Below are 23,463 nucleotides of genomic sequence, written 5' to 3'. Positions count from 1 at the left end.
CTCAGGGAGTGGCAGAAGTTGTATTATGGACCAAGAACGGACCTTTAACATACATAAAACATTTTTTAATCGCCATGACTTAAAACTAGACTCAGCTTCTGTGGTGTGGACAGTAGTGAGGCACAAGAAAAAATGAAATCAAGCGGGAAACAACGAGCATAACAAAGATATCGACCGGCTTACATAAACCTTCAGTTTAGATAGAAACGTCTGATTCCATCCATAAAGAAGTTTAATGATGAGTAAACGCAGCCGAATGGTTTTGTGTTCACAATGAATTGATTTAATCATATGGCGGCCTCTCAGCCATTGTGTGCCTGTTTGTGATCCTCTCATTATATCGGGGGTTTGTGTGTGTGTGTGTGTGTGTTTATGTAGCAGAGAAGAAACCGATGCACTCTGTCATTCATTCACTGACTTATCACCGAGTTTGCACACAGCATGCAAATAACAGCTTGTTAAAGCCAATTGTTTAGTCTGAAATGTTTAGTCTGAAAGGAAAATGTCAAAAGGGCCTCGCTGCAATATTTAGGAAAATAAGACAAATAAACAAGACGACTAAATGCGTATTTACTGCAGGCGCGTAACAGTGTGAAATCAGTGTGTAAGTATCCGTGTAATGTAGAGAAAGAGGGTCTCACGCATACGTCTCTGACACAACATACGGTGAATATTCCCTGAGCGCGTTGTGAAATCAATTAGCAATTAAACTCAATTAGCAACAAATAATTAGCTTGGGACTATTTGAAAATAAAAAAAAGTAGTGAAAAAGTGTACTATGGTATTAATGTTAACTGCTGTTAATGTAGAAGGATTAGATTAAACAGAAAATATAGAAAATATCTAAAAATATAGTATAATATATAGCAATATATTAAAAAATAGAATAATACATAAAAATAGAAATAAACTGGAATCAGCTATCAACCTCTTGTTTAAAAGCTCTGAGCATTAAAATGCATCCCATCGTCTTTGTAGCTTCCATGTTTACGACCTCAAAGCACATGAATACATAAAGTCAGAAGAACGACTTCCCGACTCGGAAACTACGACCGTCCGACATCACATGCATGCAGCACGAGCTCCTACACGCTGCATGTGCCTAACCAAAACCCAATTTATCACGTTTATGACTAAAAAAACTTAAACACACAGTGCTGAGCTGCATGTTAAATCTTCATGCTCCCAGCTTTCTGATAATGTAAACCACTTCTATGTGATGCACACTGTTGACCTGCTAAAGATCGCCCGTCCCCTCTGAAGAAGACAAAATATGGTTTGCTCAAAGGAACGCAGGCGAAGAAGAGGTTAAATAACGTCCATATACAGACCATAACTTCACTTATGTGTTTAGGGAAATGGTAACACAGTGTATTTTTATACTGGAGCTTGAGTCATAAAGATTTATTGTCTGCCTTATGAGACGGGTAAAGATCTGCATTTAAATACGCACAAGCACACGCGCGCACACACACACACACACACATGCACACACACACACACACTCAAATCTGCACTACAAAGAAAACTATGTACCGAAAACAGAATTATGCATTTTTCACCATTCAGATTTCCTTTCGTAAACTTTTTCAAACTCACAACAGCTTCTTCTCCTGCAGACATACTTCCCATAATAACTATAATCAGTTAATGAAATTACCAGTTAGAGAGGAACTACAAACCAAATTATTTTTATTTCCTCTGAACACATAATTACCAAGATTCTTGTTAGCGTATAATGTTAATATAGTTTTTTTCCAATAAAATTGTGAGGAAAAACTTTTTTTTTAATTATCTTGTATGTGTCTGCTGGGGTTTTAAAAGTTTGGTAAATAAGATTTTTTTTTTTTGGACATTTTGTTTATTTGGGTTCTCTCCACAAAAACTATCATAAAGTCAACTTCAATTAGGAAATTTTACAGACTAAACCATTTTTCCATTTTTTTAACAGTTTTAAAGCAACAACATAAAAGCAAAAAAAAAGAGAAAAACACAGTTTGTTTTTGAACTGGAGCTGTAACTTCATAATTCAGAGGCGTCTGCTCAGACTGGCTGCGTGCGGCTCTGGTGCAGATTCCTCTACAGTGCGAACTTATTGAAGACGGGAGATTTTGGCCCAACCGACGACTCATAAACAATCGAAGCCAGACAAGACTTTTCAAACATGTTTGATTTCGTCTGACTGTGCTCGTGCAGCGTGAAGGCGGTCCTAAGACTGAGAGAGATCCTGGACGTAGAAAATTCAAAATGTAGCTCCAGGGTGAATGAAACTTAAAAAAACAGCTTCCTTAACTCCCATTTCTATAACAGCATTTCAAAGGAAATGACAGCAGTTACTATCATTTCTTTATCATCCTCACAGAAAAAAACAACTTGTGATTTTAATGGAAAAAAAAGTTTTAAAAGTCCCATACTGTAAAACGTTAGACTCCTTTGTCTTTTTTTAAATTATAAAGCAGATATTGATGCTGTATCTATAAATGCTGTATTCAACGTCTTAATCCACACAGAAATGCACACAGCTTTATTCAGAAACCGTGGCTTTAAACAAACTTTTTTTCTATAATCAACAAAATTTTAGTCAACTGAAATTGACCAATTCATTCATTCATCAAAAGATACGTAAATAACCTCCAGATAAACGAAATCAGCACGGGTCACTGAACTCTAGCTGGTAGCGCTGTGTGTCCATCAAAGCATTTTTAGGAAGTAAACTCTGTCTGCAGGTATGTGGAAAACCTCGTTGTAATATTGTTGTAATATTATCTGAAATAAACCACGCACTGTAATGCTTTTCCACACTCCAGAAATTCAAACGAAATAATGTTATTGATGTTTAATATCTTTGAAACGCTGCTTTTGAGAGATAGACTCACTATTTTGTAGCCCAAAAGCGAACACCGGCCATCGTGATGCTCCAACCAGCGTGATCGAGTCCCTTTCAGACGCTTTTTTAATCCAGCCTCGAACTGCAGCAACATTTTAGTGTGAAATCTTACACTTGATGTCTTCTGTGATTATTTATCTGATATTCGATTAAAAATCAGCGCTGAAAATGTAAAACGCTGCACTCGTCACTGTCACCAGCCGTCCAATCACAGCAAGACCAACTGTGGTTTTTAAGCTGCTAAAAGAAACACTTTAGAGACAAGCACACGGCCTTCATAAAGTAACCCCAGCAACTGTCCGACGAGTGAGAATTTGTTTTCTTTTTAACAATATCGTCCTTATTTCGACCACTTTAAAGTGAAACATCTCTGAAACTGTCTCTGAGCACGAGACATTCAACCACTGAAGACTTAAAGGTGACTGTAAAAAGTTTACCTTCTCTGACGACAAGAGATTTACATAAAGTTAAATAGAAAAAACATCCACATAAATTCCTCCAGCAGCTCCTGTACAGTCATAACGCTCCACACTCACGCTGTGTTTTTAGTAGAAACCCAAAATACTAGCATTAACAGGAAAATAAGCCTAATATGGACAGATTAACACCTTGAAAGAAACAAAAGAAACCTCTGCAACCATTTTTGGGAGCGTGTTATTAGCGACAGCGTTGTTTGGCGTGTGATCTCTCAGCGCGTCCCTCCGTCTCTGCCCCGTCAGAGGACGACCGACTCTGCGCTCCTCAGACGAGATGTAATCCGTTTTGCAGTGTGACCTTGCCCAGCTGAGACTGAAATTCAATACCAAGACTGACACACTTTAAAATCCAGCCGAGTTTCACTTCAAACTCTGAATCCAACAAAAAACAACTATTCAACTTCTGTCCCAGAATCTGACGGATGAATGATTTAAATTACCTAAAAAAATCATTATTTGTCTGCTGATTTACATCTAACCTTGATATTGAGCTTTTTTTTTCTTTTGAAAAAGATAATTTTCAAACAGCAGCTGTGGGTCACTGCTAAAAAAAAGTGTAGGAAAAGGAAACACTGGGGGAAATAACCTGTGAGATATTATCACGGCTTTCTCCGGCAATTTGGCTCTTTAAACACAGTCAGGCTCGCTGATCCTCAGGAAGTAATCTCACATTTACGGGAAGATCAATGACCCCGCGCTCCGTCTCTAATTGGTTAGAAAACAGAGCATCAAACACCGAGCGCTGCACCAGGATACTTCTTTTTTTAATTACTTATTGGGCTTTTATGGCCTTTATTTGATAGGACAGCTAGAGAGTTGACAGGAAATGCGGATGAGAGAGGGTGGACATGCAGCAAAGAGACACCGGTTGGACTCGAACGTGGGGCCGCTGCGACGAGGACACGTAGCCCCTCACCAGGATACATTTTAAAAACGTTTTCATCATAACACTCGCAAGATCTCCCAAAACAGTGGAGACGATGTGTGTAAAACAAGCAGCTCAGGTCGGTTTAAGTAAGAATTCAACAGAATCGGGACAAACTGAAATTTAACAAACATCCAGAGACTGCATTAATCTCTTTGTACACTGTGAAATTACAGATACATAAAAGTAACCATCAAAACAAACTATGAATATTTCATGCACTAGACTCCAAATTCAACTAAAAGCATGCTATTTAAAAAATAAATATAACCCAACACTGCAGACAAAGTGCCTCATGAATGATGACTAAGTAATTTCACTGCTGCAGACAAATTTACGAAGTCTGAAAGAATTCGGAATAAAATTTCGAACGTTGTGCTGAAGTTGTGGCTCCCGTGATCTCATTTGTTTGGACTAAAGTCAGAAAACTCGGCCTTTTTCTCATCTTGATGTTCCAGTAAGATCGTAATATTGTTGTAAGTTTTCCGTCTTGGCTCATGCAAATAGTAAAGTTCAATGACGTGAACGTCAACAACCAATATCTGCGCTCTCCGCAGCGCCAAACCCCGAGAAAGTGCACACACACTCCTGCAGCGTGAAAGAGGGGGAGAAACTGTCTCAGAGTCTCGGTTTCATTTAGTGATAGAGGAGTAATGCTTCACAAAATTTACACTTTGGTTCAATACGATAAAGTGACTTCATGGTTTGGTACGTTTTTGATACAACAAAAAAGAAGACATGCATGTGAAATGTTCTTGATTTTTTATTTTATTTTTTGTTATGGCATTTTATGTTAATGTATTGTAGTAATATGAACCTATACCTGAGTGACCCATCTGCTGGGGGCATAAAAAAACAAAAACGCTCCTTATAAAATGCAAAATGTAGCATTATAGATATAAACATACTCAACATATTATGTATATTTTACACTTACACATATTTTAAATATAAGAGTGAAATTGAAGCATAAGCCACATCTTTTTATTATTTTATATTTTTGCTTACTTCTTATATTCAAACTTTTTATTTTACCCTCTATAGCCTAATTCTCTATGCTTTACACCACAGCGACTGTCATGAAACCCAATTTCTCCCCGAGTATTTCCCATTCTGAATTTATTGATTTTGCTCGTGAAATACAGAAAACATCTTTCAAATGAGAAATTCAGAGACAAGAACTGCTCACAACTTTAAAGCCATAACTCATATCATAAAGGATCAGACATACTGGCTTAAAAATGTGTCACAAGCCAAAAATTTAAAGTTCATAAAGCCCTTTCAGCCGATCAGCAACATGCTACACACGCTGCAGAACAAACTCAAACTCTGCCGGTCGAGATCACTTTCATGCTAAAATCATAACCGTGTCATGAGTCAACATTAACACCTTATCCACACTGCATTTCCTTTGGCGCTGACTTCAATAACAGACTTTTCCACTGCTTGACTTAAAAATCATTGACAGAATGAAGTAATATTATTCTAAAAACACAGAAAACACTGATGGATCTCATGATATACAACTTTACTTAAGCAAAAAAAACCCCCCAAAAAACCATAACCTACTCTTTTCACTGCCTTCCTCCCCTCTCTCGTGAATTTCATAAAGTCCTTTATTTGTTGATTTTTCTTTAATTCTCCAAATCAGACAATCTGAGATGGATAAAAAACACTTTTGGTGGAACTTGCAGTGGTGTGTGTACACACAGGTACACCAGGTACACATTTCTTTCTCTGGTTTACACTAAACCCGCCTTTCAGCCTCTGAAAGATAAAGGAGAGTATATCTACTTCCTCCTCGGTAACCTACCCATCTACCCAGCCAAAAAATAAAAAATAAACTACCACATTATCCGTCCAATCAGCAACACGCAATACACCGTGAAGACATCATCTCCAAATCTGCAGCTCCAGATCGCTCACATGCTTCAATCACGCTCACCAATACGAACACCTGTCAATCAACCTCTCACCCACCTGAAGAGTTCGTCCTTCAACTTTCAGGTAGATAATGCAATAAAAATAAAAAATACATACACTTCCTCTTATCCTCTCCCTCCCCTCTCTAATAAAGCAGCTAAATTGTTGAGTTTTCTTGTGAAATAATGAGGGGTGTAACACAGTATTATAATACATTGTTTCAGTAACACTGTATTGATACACAGACACCAATATCGACTTTTAACATTACATAAATAATGAAAGTAAGTTATTTTTTGGTAGTCCAGTACAAAAATAAAATCAATTGTTTTTTTCAGTCCACTAGGTATATTTTGCTGGAAAAAAAAAAGATTTAAGTGAGAAACTATTTTAAACTTTATCTCATTATATAAAACACATTTTTTGTTTGGGGACATAATTTATAGTTGGAAAAAAGGGTAATAAATTGCAATGTATCACAATATGTGTTATTGCATATCGCAAAAAAAAAGAAAAATTACAATTACATTGTATTGTGCCTTAAAAATTCAGTCAGAGGTGACTGGCAAGCCAAAAAATGCTAAAATCAGACTCCTCAGCCAAAACGAACACCTGTAAATTAACACCTCATCCACATGATTTTCAAGCTTTCCCCCTTCAACGTCCAGGTGGAGCCATCCAAAAAATAAACAAAATACACCAGTGTGGATTTTTTAAATAAATGAAATAATTAATATTAAGGGGGAAAAAATGGCAGCCCACAAATAATTAACAAATAATATAAATTGCTTTAGTCCACTAGGTATATTTTGTTGGGGGAAAAAAGATTGAAACTTTATATTTTAAAGTTTATCTCATTAGATAAAACACGTTTTTCTGTTTGGGGACAAAATTTATAATTGAAAAAAGATAATAAATCGCAATATATCGCAATAGGTGTTACGAACACTCTGCATTTCTTAAAATGTTTTTAAAATTACAATAATTTAATTAAATTCAGTCAGAAATATTGAATTAGCTTCATTTTGAGGTGTCACAAGCCATTTTCTATTACAAACCACCACAATATCCAGCCAATATACAATACACCTTCCAAAAAACAGCTCTTTAAGTCCAGATCACTCACATGCGACAATCAGGCTCATCAGCCAATATGAACACCTGTAAATTAACACCTCATCCACTTGATTTTCAAGCCTTCCTCCTTCAACTTCCAGATAGAGCCATCCAAAAAATAAACAACCAGCCGGGTAACCAATGGGATCAGATTAACGCTCTAATTTGACATTTTTTCCATGTCACAGCTGGTGACAGACAGCACGAGGCACGCTGAGGTTTGATCAAGATAAAAAGGAGAAGAATTTCAAACATTAGGTCAGTGTTTGTTTGTTTCCTTCAGAGACTTGCACCGCAGCCGCGAGCTTCACCACCATCCGCAGGAAGCTTTGCATGCACGCATACCTTTAACGCACACATTCACAGGCGACTACACGGGTAAACACATACATACAGTGGCCGAGCGTTACAGTAGGATGGATACAGTACAGCTTGACGTAGCTTGCCCATCTGAAGTAGCCAGCCAGGCTCTAAATATGGGCTGGAGAGGGGAGGAGGAGGAGGAGGGGGGCTACCCGAATACACACACCAAACACACCAAGCAAAATAAAGGGCAGTCACCCCTCCTGATCACATTTTCGAACCGGATTACCGACACGGTTGCGATCCCGGTCCCGGTTGCAGGATCTGGCACGTAGCAGCAGCCCCGTGTATCGCTTCTGGTGCACGAAGCGAAAAAATGGGTTGTGCGCTCCTCTCTGGACGGCTGGGCAGTCGGAACAACTTCAAACATTCAGGGCGAAATAGCAACAAAAAAAATGGAGCTGGTAACTTACACGCTTCCCTCACAGCACAGCCGGGAACCGTCGAAGAAATCCGGTGGTGAAGGTGGAGAGACGAGGGGGGGAGGAAGCCGCCGGACTGGTGCGATGGCAGAGCTCCGTAACTGGGAGAGCTGGGGAGGAGTGGAGAGAGAGAGAGAGAGAGAGAGAGGACGGTCGGTGGTGGCGCTGCCTGCGAGATGTGTGTGTGTGTGTGTGTGTGTGTGTGTGTGTGTTTGTGTGTGTGTGTGTGTGCGCGCGCTCTTCCTGGTTGGGCTTCCACCGATTTGCAGAAAACTTAATCTGAACCAATTGCCAAACGGACCAGCCTCGCTTGACACCCCCGTCCTCCAATGACGGACAAACAGCTGTTTATTGCTAAGGCGGGGGGGTCAGAAACTAAAATATTTGCAGTATATCCGAGGTTAACTTGCGCTACATCACGGCCGATGGATGTTGCTGCCCCCCCACCACGACGACAGACAGCCTCACCCTGTCATTTGTCGTGACTGAACCGCGACCAGTCAACCAGCAGACGGTTAAAACACGTCCGGAGACATTCATGTGAAGCAGGAAGGCGTTTAAGACCATATCAACAGTGTCCCATGTGGTGCGTGGGAGATATGGTTTTTAAAGGCTTCACATTTAAAAAAAAAAAAAAGTTATGATGAGTTATGGGATGTAAAGGAGAGATGAAACTCACTTTTAAACAGCTATATTAGGTCGGAATGGGAGTATTTAAAAGACTCTGATACAATATTATCACCATACTTATACAACATTATTGCAATTTAAATATATTGTGATGCATTGCTTTTTAAACTGCAAATTACGAAAAAAAAAAAACTGTCAAAATCTGTTTATATTTAATAAGATAAAGTTTTCAGTCACTACAACCATGAGGTTTTTGTGCCTAAATGTAAGAAAATGTTAGACACAACATTGTTAAAATGTAAAGTACATAATACTGCCAACATTTATTCTGATGATTCTGATATAATATTATCACGATACTTAGATCACGATACAACATAATTGCAATTTTAAATGTATTGCACTATGCTGAGAATTGCTGCAACATATACATTGCGATTTATTGCCTTTTTTTAACTGCAACTTAAGAATAAATCAGTCAAAATCTGTTTATACCTAATAAGATAAAGTTTTCAGTCTGATCTTCTCATTTCAATCATTTTTACTGCAGCAAACTGCATCTAGTGGCCTGCAAACAATTGATTTTATTACTCTAGTATGTTACCAAAAGTTTTATTTTTATTTGCAACATTAATAAGCTATAATAAAAAACTGATTCTTGGCGTCAGTTTATGGATGTAATATTGCCATGGAAAATGTTGCAATATCAATCTTTTGCCGAGTCACCACTGCATTACCTGCCAGGCAATTCTGGTGATTCAGATCTAATATTACCACAATACTTGAATCACAATACAATATTATTGCAATTTTAAATGTTTTGGACTGCCTTAAATAAATAAATGTTTTATCACAATAGTTGAGACTAAAGCATTTTTAAACAGAAGTGTGTATAAGAAGTCTCCCTTTTTAAAAATAATTTAATATAAAGGTGCGATTCAACCATTTTTGCATTTTTTTCAATATCATCAAAAAGCAACTGAACAGGAAATGATAATTATCAACTTTCACATCACAGTACACCTTAAAACCTGTTTACCAGTGTAACCCCTCTGCAGACTAAGAAACCTCTATATCCAATGTGCTGTCGAAATATCTCTATTTTTGTATATTTTGTTGAATTCCTCATTAAACTAAGGTTTTATGAAACTCTGCATTACTGACTTGGACCAACTAGACATCACATCAAGTCCAACAGACCAGTCACCAGACGAAAATGCTGGCATTTAATGTTTCTGCAAATTACAGACACAGTGTATTTGTATATTTCACACATATCATATCTACATTTCTAAGGGGATGTCGTCTGAATTTCTCATGTGAGGTGGAGGGGGTGTCACCCAGGCAAGGTGCCTGCCAAGCTGCAGACCACTGTTAAAGGCCGATCACCAACAACTGTTATTTTCCCTTTTGTAAAACTAATTTCAGGTCATTTTCTTGTCCCCTTTTACTAATTTCTTGCAGTTTGCAGGAAATTTCTTGCCTTTTTTTCTCATGTTTTCCAAAAAAATCAAACCAGTTTGCTAAGGTTTCAAGGGTTAAATAGCTTGTGAAAGGCATCTCGACGCGGCACCAGAAAATCAATGTCAATCCGGGTTTCAAGGGGTTCATTTATTTTATGTATTTGAATATACTTCGTTTAATACATCCAGAAAATTCTCACACTGCGAATGTAAACTCCGCCCACCTCGAGCTTCCCAGAGTGAATACCAAGGACATGACCTCAGTGTCCTCAATTATAGTTACAGCCTTCCATATAATTTGGATGTGTCATACAACATAACTATAGCTGTCAAACTTAGAAGTATAAAATTTCACTCTGAGGTGTTTTATAATACAAGTATAAAGAAGCAGAGAATGGAAAGTTACATGTAAGTACCTGGAAATGAGTACATCAGTAGAGTACCTGGCTACATTACACCACTCTGTATTGAGCATACGGATATAAAAACTACTCAGGTTTATGAGAATGTAATCTAAAAAAACCAAACAGCTGAGGTAACATCTGCAGTCACGAGGGTCTGATGCATATTTATATTTACAGTCGTTAGTTTATTAAGGTGCAGCAACTATACTCCCAGAAATTAGCCCAAAAACCTGCCAATGAAATAGCATTTTAGCACTGAAAGTCAATGGTTTTTTAAACTGTTTTTTGGGTGTAATATGTTTACTTTCAAATGAAGACTAATTACTTTCATTCTGTGTTATTTGTGTTAAATTATTTATCATTTGTATCTTTATATATTTTAAGTGAACTCTTATTTTTATTTATTTTAGCTGAAGAATTCTCTTTTTATCTTTCTTTTTCTACTCAGATTCATTCTCACATACTTAAATATGGTTGACCTGCCGTATTGTTGTAAATGTGATATTTTTTAACAAAGTCATTTAAAAAAGTAGCCCAAAAAGTGCATTCAGTGGTCAAAAAGTCCTTAATCCTCCAACAGAGTCTACTTTAAGTCGACTCTGCAGCTGACAGCACGATGATGATGCAAAAACTTTCACCAAAGACAACGCAGTTTTGAGGAACAACATATGTAACATATAAGTTGTCATAACATAGACGGGTTCTGCGTGTTGCATGCAACCAGCCACATCGCCACAACGTCTAAACCGCCTGTTACTGACCCAGACGTGCTTCACGCTGCAGCATCAGTATCTGCACCTTATTAAAAAGCTCTGAGCGGAGCCGTGTGCTTCACAGATCCCGCCTGTCGACAGCGTTTGGCACTGATCTGATAAATGAATGACTTTATGTGTAAATTAAAAGAAACAAATTACTTACTGCTGACATCTGAAACTCACTAGTTACCCTTTTTTTTTTTTTTAAATCTTGTCTGTCATTAGAGCCACAAACGGCATCACAGAACAGGCATCTGAAAATAGCAGGGTGTCGTTACCCAGCCTTAACATTTCTTGCACACAATCTGCCACCAGTTCGATAGAGAAACTCTTGCAAAACAATTGAGCAAAAACAGTTTTTTAAGGTTGTTTTGATCACTTAAATACTCTCAGTCACCATACAAATATTAGGTGTATGGGTTCTGGCAGGAGCAATTCATAGCGTTTTTTTTTTTTCTCCAGTAACGTTTAAAGCCACTTCAGTACTCCAAACCCTTTTAAATGGCAAGAAATGGTGATTTAAGTCAAAAAAGCTCAAAGGACCAAATTATACAGTTGAATACACTGTTATTAAATCAATTCAAACTCTTGAAAAGGTGCCTGTTAAAGGCCGAGCCTTTCTGCGCGGTGGGAAAGAAACTCAAGTGATTGTCACATTGTGCCAAATAATCAATACCTCCTTTTTTCAAACAGGGCTGAGCCAATCAGTTCTATTGTTACATTGAGAAATAATCATTTATTTGTCTTAGAAAACATTTTACATGTTTAAATCGTCACCTGTGGATGTGATGATTCAATTTGAGAACATCTCTGCCGACTGTGAAACCAAAAATAAACTGGTTGGTATTGATTAGTTACTCTCAGCTCCAAAATCTGTTATGAGTAATAAACCAGCTGCAGATATTGATCATTTAAGGATATTTCCTACAGGAGCTGATAGAAAAATGCCAGCCAGTATTGAGCATTCATTAGGGGGCTGCCAGAAAAATAACACCAAATTCACGTCATATTGTTCAGACTGTAACCACAAGCAGGTACAACAGAAATATACAATGTGTGAGTGTTTAAATAAGCAGCTGTTTAACATGTTACAAGTTTACGAGGCGGCAATACAGCAGTGAAGTAATGAGTCCTAAAACACGGAAGTCCGTTAGCCGTTTAGCACTTCCGGTTCCCTCGTTTTAAAGTCTGGGTTTTTTTGAATGGGTTTTCGGTAAATTTTCTTAAATAAGGTCGGTGGTTAACACAGGCTAAAGATATTTAGATGATGTAAGACATAAAATACATCTGCTTTAACACAATTTTTGAACTTTTAAGGTTTTACTGGTCTTAAAAAAGGCGGTTGCTAACAAGTGGCTAAATGGGACTACAGTGTTTTTCGGGGACGTTAGACGTCATCACAGCGGACGCGGAAAATAATTAAACTCACTTGTCTGCCTTTACAGCTTTACAGTCACATTCGAACTTGTACATTTATCTGTTTATAATATTTTTCCGTTGTGTTTTTTTTTTTTTTTTACAGTGTTTGTAGTAAACATAAGTTGTGAGACCACAATGTAGTTCGTGTATGTATGTGAGTTTTTTGCTTCTGGCGATTTCATTTACGCTTCAAAACACACAAAAATGGTGTTCATCCGTGAAGATTATCATGCTAAACAAAATGTGTAAGTATCATAAACTCGTGTTCGTCACAGAGCTTATTTTGGCGGTAATCAAAAATCCCATTCAAAAACGCGGAAGTTCGATGCTTACTTCCTGGCTGGCCTACAAAAACACGTCATCCCTTCACCATCTGTACGTTGTGTTTTCAGCTTGTTCAGCTTCCCCCAAAGAGCGGACAAAACAAAATCAATGAATGCAGATTCAACCCCAATGACGATATTTCCCTTTATATTCCAAGAATTTCATCTAAACATGATGCGTCCTTGATAATGCTCGTCCGCCTCAACAACACAGTTTGAGCATTTTTATAACTGATCATTCATTTAACTGAAGTTCTGAGTGAAAGCAGAAGACCTCGATCATATCAGTAATATAAAACTTTCGGCATTCATTTCTAAAATATGACAGTGGTGCAGTAAGTCAAATACACATTCTCAGCGTTTGACTAAACACATAGTTCAAGGTATGTTTACTCTTCAATGGATTTTTTACAGCGAGGAGAAATATCCCTCAGTAAAGCCAATTACAGCATCATGCAGCATTATGAGTACAACACTGACTAAAATTAGACTAAAACAGATTCTTTACAGGTTTTTAAAAAGTAATTTCATTTCATTTTTTCTGTCTGTCTTGTTTTGTGCGTTGCTTTGTATTTCTTTACATGTACAGTTTATGTAAGACTGTAAGACGGTGTCTACTCTGTGCTAATTTAATGTACATTTATGCATGTTGACCTTGAAAAGGACGGGAGGTGGGTTCTCAGAGGAGGACGCTGAATGTAATTCTGCAGCTTTTCTTATGAAACGAATTGGTTAAATTTTTTTCAAAAACATGAAAAAAAGGCAATTAATTTGGTAAGAAATGTTCCACAAATAACGAGTTATGTAGTAGATTTGGGGGAAGGGGCTCGGGAAATTTAACTATATTTATAATTACAATAATGACATTTTAAACAATGTTACAAAAAACTGTTATAATTTTTAAAAATTTCCTTTTTAGATCATCTCTTGTTTGTTTGATTTTTTTTTTACTTTTTCTTTTTTTGTGCTAATTTTCAGGTAATTCTCTAATTTTTTGTAATTTTTTGGGGTTATTGCTTCTTTTCATTCCCATGACTGAATCTTTGTTAAGAACATGTAAATATTTTTTTTAAATCAAAAGAAAACGCAAATAAAAGCAAACAAGTGCAATGAACAAAAAACCTATATGTCAATCTCACTAAACAAATACTCAAGCCACTTAAATTTAAATATCACAGAGCAGGAAGAAGTACACACTTACTCATTTCCATATACTGTATATTAACAATTATGCCAACTAGCTCAGGTTTCAAAGGGTTAATATTAAATCCAAATTTAAGATTCTGGTTAAAACGAACAGTAACTCTGCTGCATATCATCCCCTCTCTCTCTCTCCCCCTCTTTCATGCTTTCACTCTGTCCTGTCAAATAAAGGCAAAAAACACCTAAATAAATAAATAAATAAATACAATTAATATCACATTAACACTAAGTAACAACCAGAGGCAATTCCAACCTCTATCCACATTCATACATCATCTGAACGCATACACACACACACAAACACACACTTATTCAGTAACTAACATTCTTCATTCAGTCTCTACATGTTTCAAACTGAGCGCAGACATGAAAGCGTCTGAGCTACAGCGGACTCAGAGCGGCAGGGCATTGAAAATTAATTCAATAATCAGAGCAGAGCTTCTGTGCTTAAAGGGCCGCCAGGGGTTAATTATAAAATTCAACATATATCACCATGAAAGGCCACAGCCACACATATTAAAATCTCACACTATCCACGGGGTCACCTCAGGCCAGAAGCTCTTATAGAAACGTGAACTCTGTTAAACATTGATGAAGCAAAAAAAATATAAATTTAAAAAAAAATAAAACAGCCGAGCAGATGTGACTCATTTCAGTGCATACACACCTGCGTGGATACATGTGCCAGGTTTCTTCAGGACAATGACAGCGAATGAACATAAACATAACCTCCTCCAATGAAACCAAGCAACCATGACGCTAATCTGTCTCCTCATCGGACGGCGCTCCCGTACGGAGCCGCTCGAATGACAACCAGTGTAAACACACATGGATGCACACAATATTTGATTTGGTGTCACACTCAAATTAAAGTAAAGCTACAGTCAGTCAAACAGATCCGAGGTGTTTTTCCAAGGACTGCTGTATGTTTGTGGCGTTACAGGTAAAAGAAAAAGCTCAGTTAGTGAATTATTAGTAAAGGTGTACAGAAGTGTATTCAACAGAAGGCTTGAGTCAGGACACAGCTGTGCTCAAAATCTGCCCCCCAAAAAACAGCATAGTAAATAACTATTATATAACTATTTTATATACAGTGGTGGAGGAAGTATTTAAAGGGACAGTTCACTTCAAAATCAAAAACACACATTTTACCTCTTACCTGTAGCGCTTTTTATCAGTCTAGATTGTTTTGGTGTGAGTTGCCAAATGTTGGCGATATCGGCCGTAAAGATGTCTGTGTTCTCTCCAATATAATAGAACTAGATGGCACTCAGCTTGTGGTGTTTAAATCAACTATATATATATATATATATATATATATATATATATATATATATATATATATATGTACACATTTGAAAAATGTGTCTTTCCAGGAATAATAACCCGCTTACTCTAAATAACACAGATGTTGTTGTGAGCAGATTCATGAAGAAACTATTGTCTTTTGTTGCCTTCATGAAATATCATGTTTACACAAATTTGTATTTTATCCCTAAACAAACATTTATTATTTATAAGCCATCTCAGTTTAAATGTTTATTTTCTTGATCTGCTGACAACTCAAAACTGCGACAAGGGCGTTAACTTTTTTCTGCAAGGCTGACAATATTGTATTTTATAAGCTTATTTTAATGTAAAATTTTATTTTGTGAAGAAACTTGAAGCTAAATCTGTCAGATATAGCTGCAAAGAGTAATTGATCAGTTGTCAACTATTAAATAAATTGCCGGCTAATTTTATAATGAATTAATCAGTTTGAAGAAAAACAAAAATTCTGATTTTTTCTGATTTCATTACTCCTCATTGACAGTTAACTTAATATTTTTGGGTTGTGGACAAAACAAGATATTTGAGAATTTTGGGAAACACTGATAAATATTTTTTCACGTTTTTTCTGACATTTTATAGAAAAAGCAACAAATCGATTAATCAAGAATATAATCAACACATTAACTGACAACAAAAATAATTGTTAGTTGCAGCCCTATGTTAGATAAATGCGGTCGGATAAAAAGATGGAAAAAAATCTCCAAAATTGCAGAGTAAAAGAAGCATAAAGTAGAATTATTCAGGTAAAGTACAAATACCTCAGAAATATATGTGCAGTGCTTGAGTATTTAATTACTTTCCACCGTTGCCTCACGGATAACTGACAGGACTGTGGGACAGAAATACTGCAAAAAGTCAAATTAAAGCCAAAGTCCTGTAAACGATTAACATGACTGAACAGCATTTATTAAAGCTGGAATACAATAAATGAAAATAAGCATGATCATAAAATAATCCAGAAACTATTCCAACGGCCCGCACTTCATTGATGATCTCAGCTTTTGATTTGTCTGTTGGCAGAGCGCCGCTGATCATTCTCAGAGGATTGCCTTCACAGTAATGGCTCGGTTATTAGGCCTGCATGGCTATTTAATGACGGGTCTAGGTGTGAGTCATTTAAACACTTCTATATTAAGTTTTATGACATTTATGATGGCTTAGTGAGGTGGGGTGCGGCCTGTTGGATCAAAGAAAGAGTGTGGTATAGAGGCGCTGCACAGGGAGGTATAAGTCTGCTGAAGAAACAGCAAAAGATTAATGTTCAACCACAATAAACTAGCGTGTCAAAGAGCGGCCTGGCAGATCGCTTTTTCATTTACACTGCGAGAGTCTCAAGGCGGCCCCGAAAAAGGAGACTTGGCAGAAAAAGAGGAGTCGTTTATGATAGTATGAAGAAGAATTAGGCCCACTAAAGGTGGCAGTTACTAGTGATTAAAAAAACGATAAAACATAAAATGAACAAGGTCTAACTCAGTAAGAGAGTTGCTTTAACTGAGACACTAAAACTGATCACAGTGGTCGAGAGTTATTAGATACATCAAGCACATATATTTCAGTTTTTATGTTTTAAAATGGGCCTTTGGGAGATTAGTAGGCACTACATGATCGCTCTGTACAAAGTGAAAGCAACAAGTCTGTGTTACCCTATTTGACAGAAATCTATGCGATTTTTTGTCTAGTTGACAAAAAAGTGTATTGTGCTTTAGTAAATGAAACCCCAATTGACAAAATTTGTTAAAAAAAATACTAATATTATCAGAACAGGGGGAGAGGAGTGAGTTTAAGGGTAGGTGTAGGGGTGAGGTTGGGAGAGGGGAGGCAGTCAATGTCACAATGTCCGGAGAATCAGTTAAATCAACAATCGTCCAGTAATAACGACAAAAAAATTACAGATCTATTTGCTCTCCACTGAACAGTTTCTCAGTCTTAAGATTCAGTTCTTCATTTGACATGAAGGATTTTCAGCTGCAGCTGCTCCTGTCGGACCTCCTTTGTACCAGAGTTAATACAAAAGCAACCAATTATCCAATTCATTTCACACAAAGGCAGAGATTCAGTCCAAAGTCCAAAAACTGAATGGAAATTTTCGTCTCAAAACATGTCTGCTTTTCTTCGTCCCTGCCTCATTAATCACCTCATGATTTCATATTTATCTTGTGACCTTCTGAACGGGCCAAACCCCAAAGTTATGAACCACTAAACTACAAAACTGCATGAAACATAGTTGAAGCTTTACGATACGATACGATACGATACGATACGATACGATACGATACGATACGATACGATACGATGCGATGCGATGCGATGCAATGCGATACAATACGACTTTATTGTCCTATTTTCCGCCCTCAGGCAGCTCCAGTCAAGAAGTCCATCTACAAATTAGACATGTAATTACACAAACAACACATACCTATAAAAAACACACCAAACAGTCATGACCACATAATATCCCCAGACTCAGATCTTACACAGCAGCACATTGACTTTGGTCTTCTTTTACATTTTTATTTCTTTTATTTGTTTTCCACCTCTGGCCTGTGCTGCACTTATTTCCAGAGCTATGGTATCCATGTATGCATAATGATTTTAATTTTATTTATGTGTATATACGTGGGTGTATGTATACATACATTGTTAGGTTTTAAATTTTATCATTATTATCATTATAGCAACAGGATACACTGATGTAAACGGATGTCACAATCAGATCTGAGAGCACAATTTTCAGCAGATATTTAGGTTTTATTGTAATGCTGCTACTCTAGTGATTAGAAACAGATTCATTTTTTATGTTCAACTTAAGCTTTTACACAACTTAAAGCGGAATTAAATGTTTTGTTGTTTAATTTTCAACTAGTTTTAGTACAATGCTGTAATAAGAGGAAATGTGACCGATTTTTATTTGTTGTGACTGGGAATGTTAAAAGTTCAGCTATAACACTACTTTAAAGTGGAGTTGTGATTATATAACTAATTTACAGTGTTCTGTACTTTTATTAGAATACTACACTAAATGGGTTTGAGAGCTATTTCTGACAACACATTTCATTTTGTTAAATCTGTTATTATGTTGAGAAAAAAAACAAATGCTGCACTAAGTGGAATTGTAATAAGAGCCAGTTAAAAAAATATACGTAGTTTGTTTACTTTTTTATTTTGTAAAAATAATATAAAAACTCTTAAGGAACTGTTTGGAAGCAGACATTTTTCTTGTATTTAATTGCAAACTGTCAGGCATACACACTGTGTTGATTTTAAGAATTTTAAGTACTTGAAGTTTGCATTGAGCGGCTGTATCATCCACATAAATACAAGTATCAGATTGGGACTCAGTGACGGCAGATATTCTAAATTAAATGACTCAGATTGGGATCAGGGGCAAAAAACTTTGATCAGGACATCGCTACTGATGTAAAAATGAATTTTCCAGCCTGGTGTGTTTAAATGAAGGGACTCTGAATCACCTGTTGGAGGGCAGAAGTTGTTATTCTCTGTTTAAAACAAGCTCAGGGTCACTTCAACCCGCCACACAGTTGTTACTGTTACGGTTAGTGTACAATTATACAGTTTATATGCCAGTCAGATGGACATTTTGGCAGAAGGAGTCCTTTTACTTTTGATACTTGGGGTATATTTTGCTGCTAAAACCTGTGTATTTCTACTTCCATAGAAGTACTTGATTGTCCTTGTAGTAGTGTTTTGTCTCTTTGTGGTTGTTTTGTGTCTCTTTGAGGTCATTTTGTGTCTTATCGGGGTTATTATATGTCTCTTAGGGGTAATTTTATGTCTTTTGTTGTTTTGCATTTCTTTGTAGTTGCTTTGTGGCTCTTGGAGGTACTTTTTGTGTCTCTTTGTGGTCATTTTGAGTCTCTTTGGGGTCATTTAGTGTCTTATTGGGGTAAAAATGCATCTCTCTGTGTCTCTTTGTGGTTGGTTGAAGTCTCTTTATAGTCATTTTGCATTTCTTTAAAGTCATTTTGTGTCCTTTCTGGTCATTTTGTGACTCTTTGGAGTCTTTTTATGTCTCCTTGTGGTTGTTTTGAATCTCTGTATCTTTTTGGTGCCTCTTTATGGTTGTTTTGTATCCTTTTGAGGTAATTTAGTGTTTCTTTGAGGTTGTTTTGAGTCTTTTTGGTGTAATTTTGTGTTTCTATTGTGTCATTTTGTGTTTCTTTGAAGTCATTTTGTGCCTCTTTGGGGTAATTTTGAGTCTTTCTTGGTCTTTTTGTGTCTCACTGTGGTTGTTTTGAGTCTCTTTGTAGCTGTTTTGTGTGTCACTAAAGTAACAAACAGATCTCTCAACAACAGTGCACATCCTGTAGCATATTCATTGAGCCACTGGAGGGTTATCTATCTGATGTCATAACAGCATCATCAGTAATGTGCTCATTGTCTTTATGACCCGGTTGGCAAACTGTGATGTGGGCTAATTGCCTCGGCATTTGTGACGCCTTTTCATTTACCTGCACACACCGAAACACCCTGACTTACGGACAGTTATTCCCCCTCTCCGAGGTTTACAGTGGCTCTTCTGTTTATTTTCACTCAACCCAAAGTAGCCCGTTAAAGGCCCAAAATGAGTCACAGCAAATTATACCTCCATGAAATGCCACAGGCTGATGTGCCATAAAGTTTGCTACCCCTCGCGCACAAAACACACACACACACACACACACACACACATACAGAAGGGCTGACACCCAGGTGTGCAACCAATTCAGCCAATCATGATATTAGTGAGCTGGCTGTGCCTATAATTGACCTTGTTTCACACAAAGCATTATTATGTCTTTACACTTTAGTGAGCTGCTGCTGGTGGAGGAGGTGAGGGAGGAGGAGGAGAAGGAGGAGGAAGGGGGGCTATGATATGATAACACACATTGCACGGCCAGTCCGACTGAGTACCACTCCCTGGGAATCTCCTTCATCACCATGGCCATTATCTGCCTCTGCAACGTCCTCCAGACATGACTAAAAAGCGTGCACAAAAGAGAAAAGCTGCCCGTGCAAGCCTTTTGAATGCAAAAAGAAAGGAAGCAATAATGTGGAGCAGCCGCTACTTACCGAAACGAAGCTCTATCTCTCTCTCTCTCTCTCTGTTTGTGTGTGTGTGTGTGTGTGTGGTGGTCAGATTTTCAATGGTGCGAGGAGCCAGTCAGTCAGGGCACCTTGTTTTCCAAACGGCTAGGTGAGGCAAGTCCGACTGGTTACCCGATGCAACTAGAGGAAATAATGTCGCCGATGTTTCGATACTCCACTCGAGAGGGGAAGCTCTTTAAAAAAAATATCGACGGGAGGAGAGCAAACAACTCTCCTCTCGCAAGAAGAGTCCTCTTCCGATGATGTTTTTATATCCCATCCACTCCTCGGGCTGCACAATCTTTCGCTGCTGCACACACGTCGCTGGTATCCGTCAGTTGGCATGAGCACTGCACGCAGCTTTCAGTTTGCGCACCAGTCGCGCGGTGTGTGTGTGTGTGTGTGTGTGTGTTTGCGTTTGTGTGAGTGTGTGTGTGTGTCGCTGCTCAACAACAACTAGCAGCACAACATGACTGACTGACTGCAGCGCTGACACACACGGGGGTGGGCCGGGCCCCCCCTTCCTAACGCACAAAGTGGAGAAAATCCTCCGCAAAAGTCCCAGTCTTTGAGGAAACAAATGTGTTTTACATAACAACAACAACAAGAACATCCTACTTCTGTGCTGGAGCATGTGATGGCAACATGGTGAGCCTTTTAAAGGGGTATCCACGCGTAACTGCAGGCAGGGGGTTGCCTCTTTGGACCCACCCCCCGTCAACTTTCCCGGAGGGGTGTCGCTGTGGCGTTAATTGGACACGGTGATGGTTGTCAGGCAGGCTGGAAAACACCTGTGCACGGACCTGTGAGCCTCAAAGTGGCATTCAGACCGGAGAAACCTCCATATTCCCAGTCATGGGCGGATTATGTTACAGTGGGGCCCTGGGCACAGACATGCAAAAGGAACCACCACCTCCAGACATTTTTTTTAAAAAATATAGTAGTTGTTAGAGATCTTTTGGGATTTTATGCCGCCTTGTGGATATTTTGTGTCTCACTGAAGTCATCTTCATAGTTGTTTTGAGTCTCTTTCTAGGCATTTAGTGTCTCTCTTGGTCATTTTGTGTCTCCTTGTGGTTGTTTTGCATCTCATTTTGTTTTACTGAAGTAATTTTGTGTTTTATTTGTCGTTTTGTTTCTCTTTGTTGTTATTTTTGTTTCTTAATGGGGTAATTGTGTGTGTTTTTGTAGATATTTTGTCTCTTTTGAGTCTCCGTGTTTGTTTTGGGTGTCTTTGGGGTCTTGTCTTATTGTGGTAATTTTGCAAATCTTTGTAGTCACTCTGTCTTCTTGTGGTTGTTTTGCGCCCCTCTCAAGTAATTTTGAATCTCTTTGGGGTCATTTTGAATATACTTATAATTGTTTTGAGTCTCTATTATGTCATTTTGTTTTACTGAGGTAATTTTGTGTTTTTATTTTAGTCGTTTTGTGTCTTTTTGTAGTCATTTTTTGTCTTATTGGGGTAATTATGCATGTTCTTGTAGATATTTTGTCACTTTTTGGTTGTTTTGGGTCTCTTTGAGGTCATTTCTTGACTTATAGTGGTCATTTGGCAAATCTTTTTGGTCATTCTGTCTTATTGTGGTTGTTTTGTGTCCCTCTCAAGTAATTTTGAATCTCTCTGGGGTCATTTTGTGTCTCTTTGGGGTCGTTTTGTGTCTCTTTGTATTAATTTAGTGTCCCCTTGAGGTTGTTTTGCGTCTCTATGATGTAATTTTGTTTTCCTGAGGCAATTTTGTGTATTTTTCATTCGTTTTGTGTCTCTTTGTAGTCATTTTGTGTCTTATTGGGGTAATTATGCATCTCTTTGTGTTTCTCCTTAGATATACACTTTTTGCACGTATTTCAAAGACTGGAATCTGAAACAAAATAAACTGTTAAATGTGTATTTTGAGCATTTCCATTCCCCTAGTCTTAAAGAAGACATGCCAAAAACTGACCAGAGCATGAAAAACATGTATTTAACTGTCATGTCTTTCCTCAAATTACCTAGAAATAATTGACACACGTGGGACCAAACAGTCTTTCATCATAACATTACTCTGTGGTTCCTCAGGATAAAATGAAGCGCACAAAGACAGCGGGGGGCACTGTGATGTCTTCATTGACCCTCATGGAAAATTAACTTGTGTGTTGAGGGGTCAGAGCACAGACTGCTGCAGCTGGTAGAGATTCAGTGACCTGCTGCGGGACATTTCAGTGTAGATGCTTCCTGATGTTGGAGCTTTAACACACTTTGGTAACAAAAGTCCGTCTGTAGCTGTAGGATTATGGCATTTAAGTTACTAAAAAAGAAGTACAGGATAAAGACAGGACACTTTTTCCTCTCACACTCTTTCCTCTTGTTGGATATTTTAAATCAGCCATGCATTTTAGTTTTTGAGTCTCCTCGATAAACTCTATTTCACACCTTCACACTTAATTAACTCCACAGACAAGTGATTTCTGAACAGCTAACAGTTCACTGCAAGTGTCAAACACATTTTAATTTGCCGAACTGGTAATTACATATAATTCTACCACAGAGCAATATTACTCTCAAACAGCAGCTTAACAAAGTGATTGGCAAGTGATTCATTCTGATTGCTGCAGCATATTAACATTCAGAGGAAATGTTACACAGCTGTGTGGCCAAGGTGCCATGGCTCCAGTCCAAGTTAATAACATTATTTCTTCTTTTTATTATTATTATTATTGTTTCTTGGGCTTAAGTTTAAATTTAAGAGATAATGTGCGA

The 23,463-nt window shown here is 37.7% G+C and overlaps 1 protein-coding gene across 3 annotated transcripts in view; it reads right to left on the bottom strand.

The window, feature by feature from the left end:
* Positions 1-21,280, bottom strand: part of LOC121955080 (bromo adjacent homology domain-containing 1 protein) — a 38,179-nt gene extending 16,899 nt beyond the window's left edge. Inside the window, exons 1-2 of one of the 3 annotated variants that reach the window (XM_088089305.1) lie at positions 20,712-21,280; positions 8,104-8,222 (exon numbers count right to left, since the gene is read on the bottom strand). The gene's annotated coding sequence lies outside the window, so the exon portion shown is untranslated. The remainder of the gene's footprint in view (positions 1-8,103; positions 8,223-20,711) is intronic. The other 2 variants (XM_088089307.1, XM_088089306.1) reach the window with 2 other exon arrangements.
* Between the last annotated feature and the right edge of the window lie 2,183 nt (positions 21,281-23,463).

This window comes from Plectropomus leopardus, chromosome 16 (assembly GCF_026936395.1).
Source record: "Plectropomus leopardus strain MGB_pleo_1.0 chromosome 16, ASM2693639v1, whole genome shotgun sequence".
NCBI lineage: Eukaryota > Metazoa > Chordata > Actinopteri > Perciformes > Serranidae > Plectropomus > Plectropomus leopardus.
This window is presented reverse-complemented; position numbering and strand designations above follow the sequence as displayed.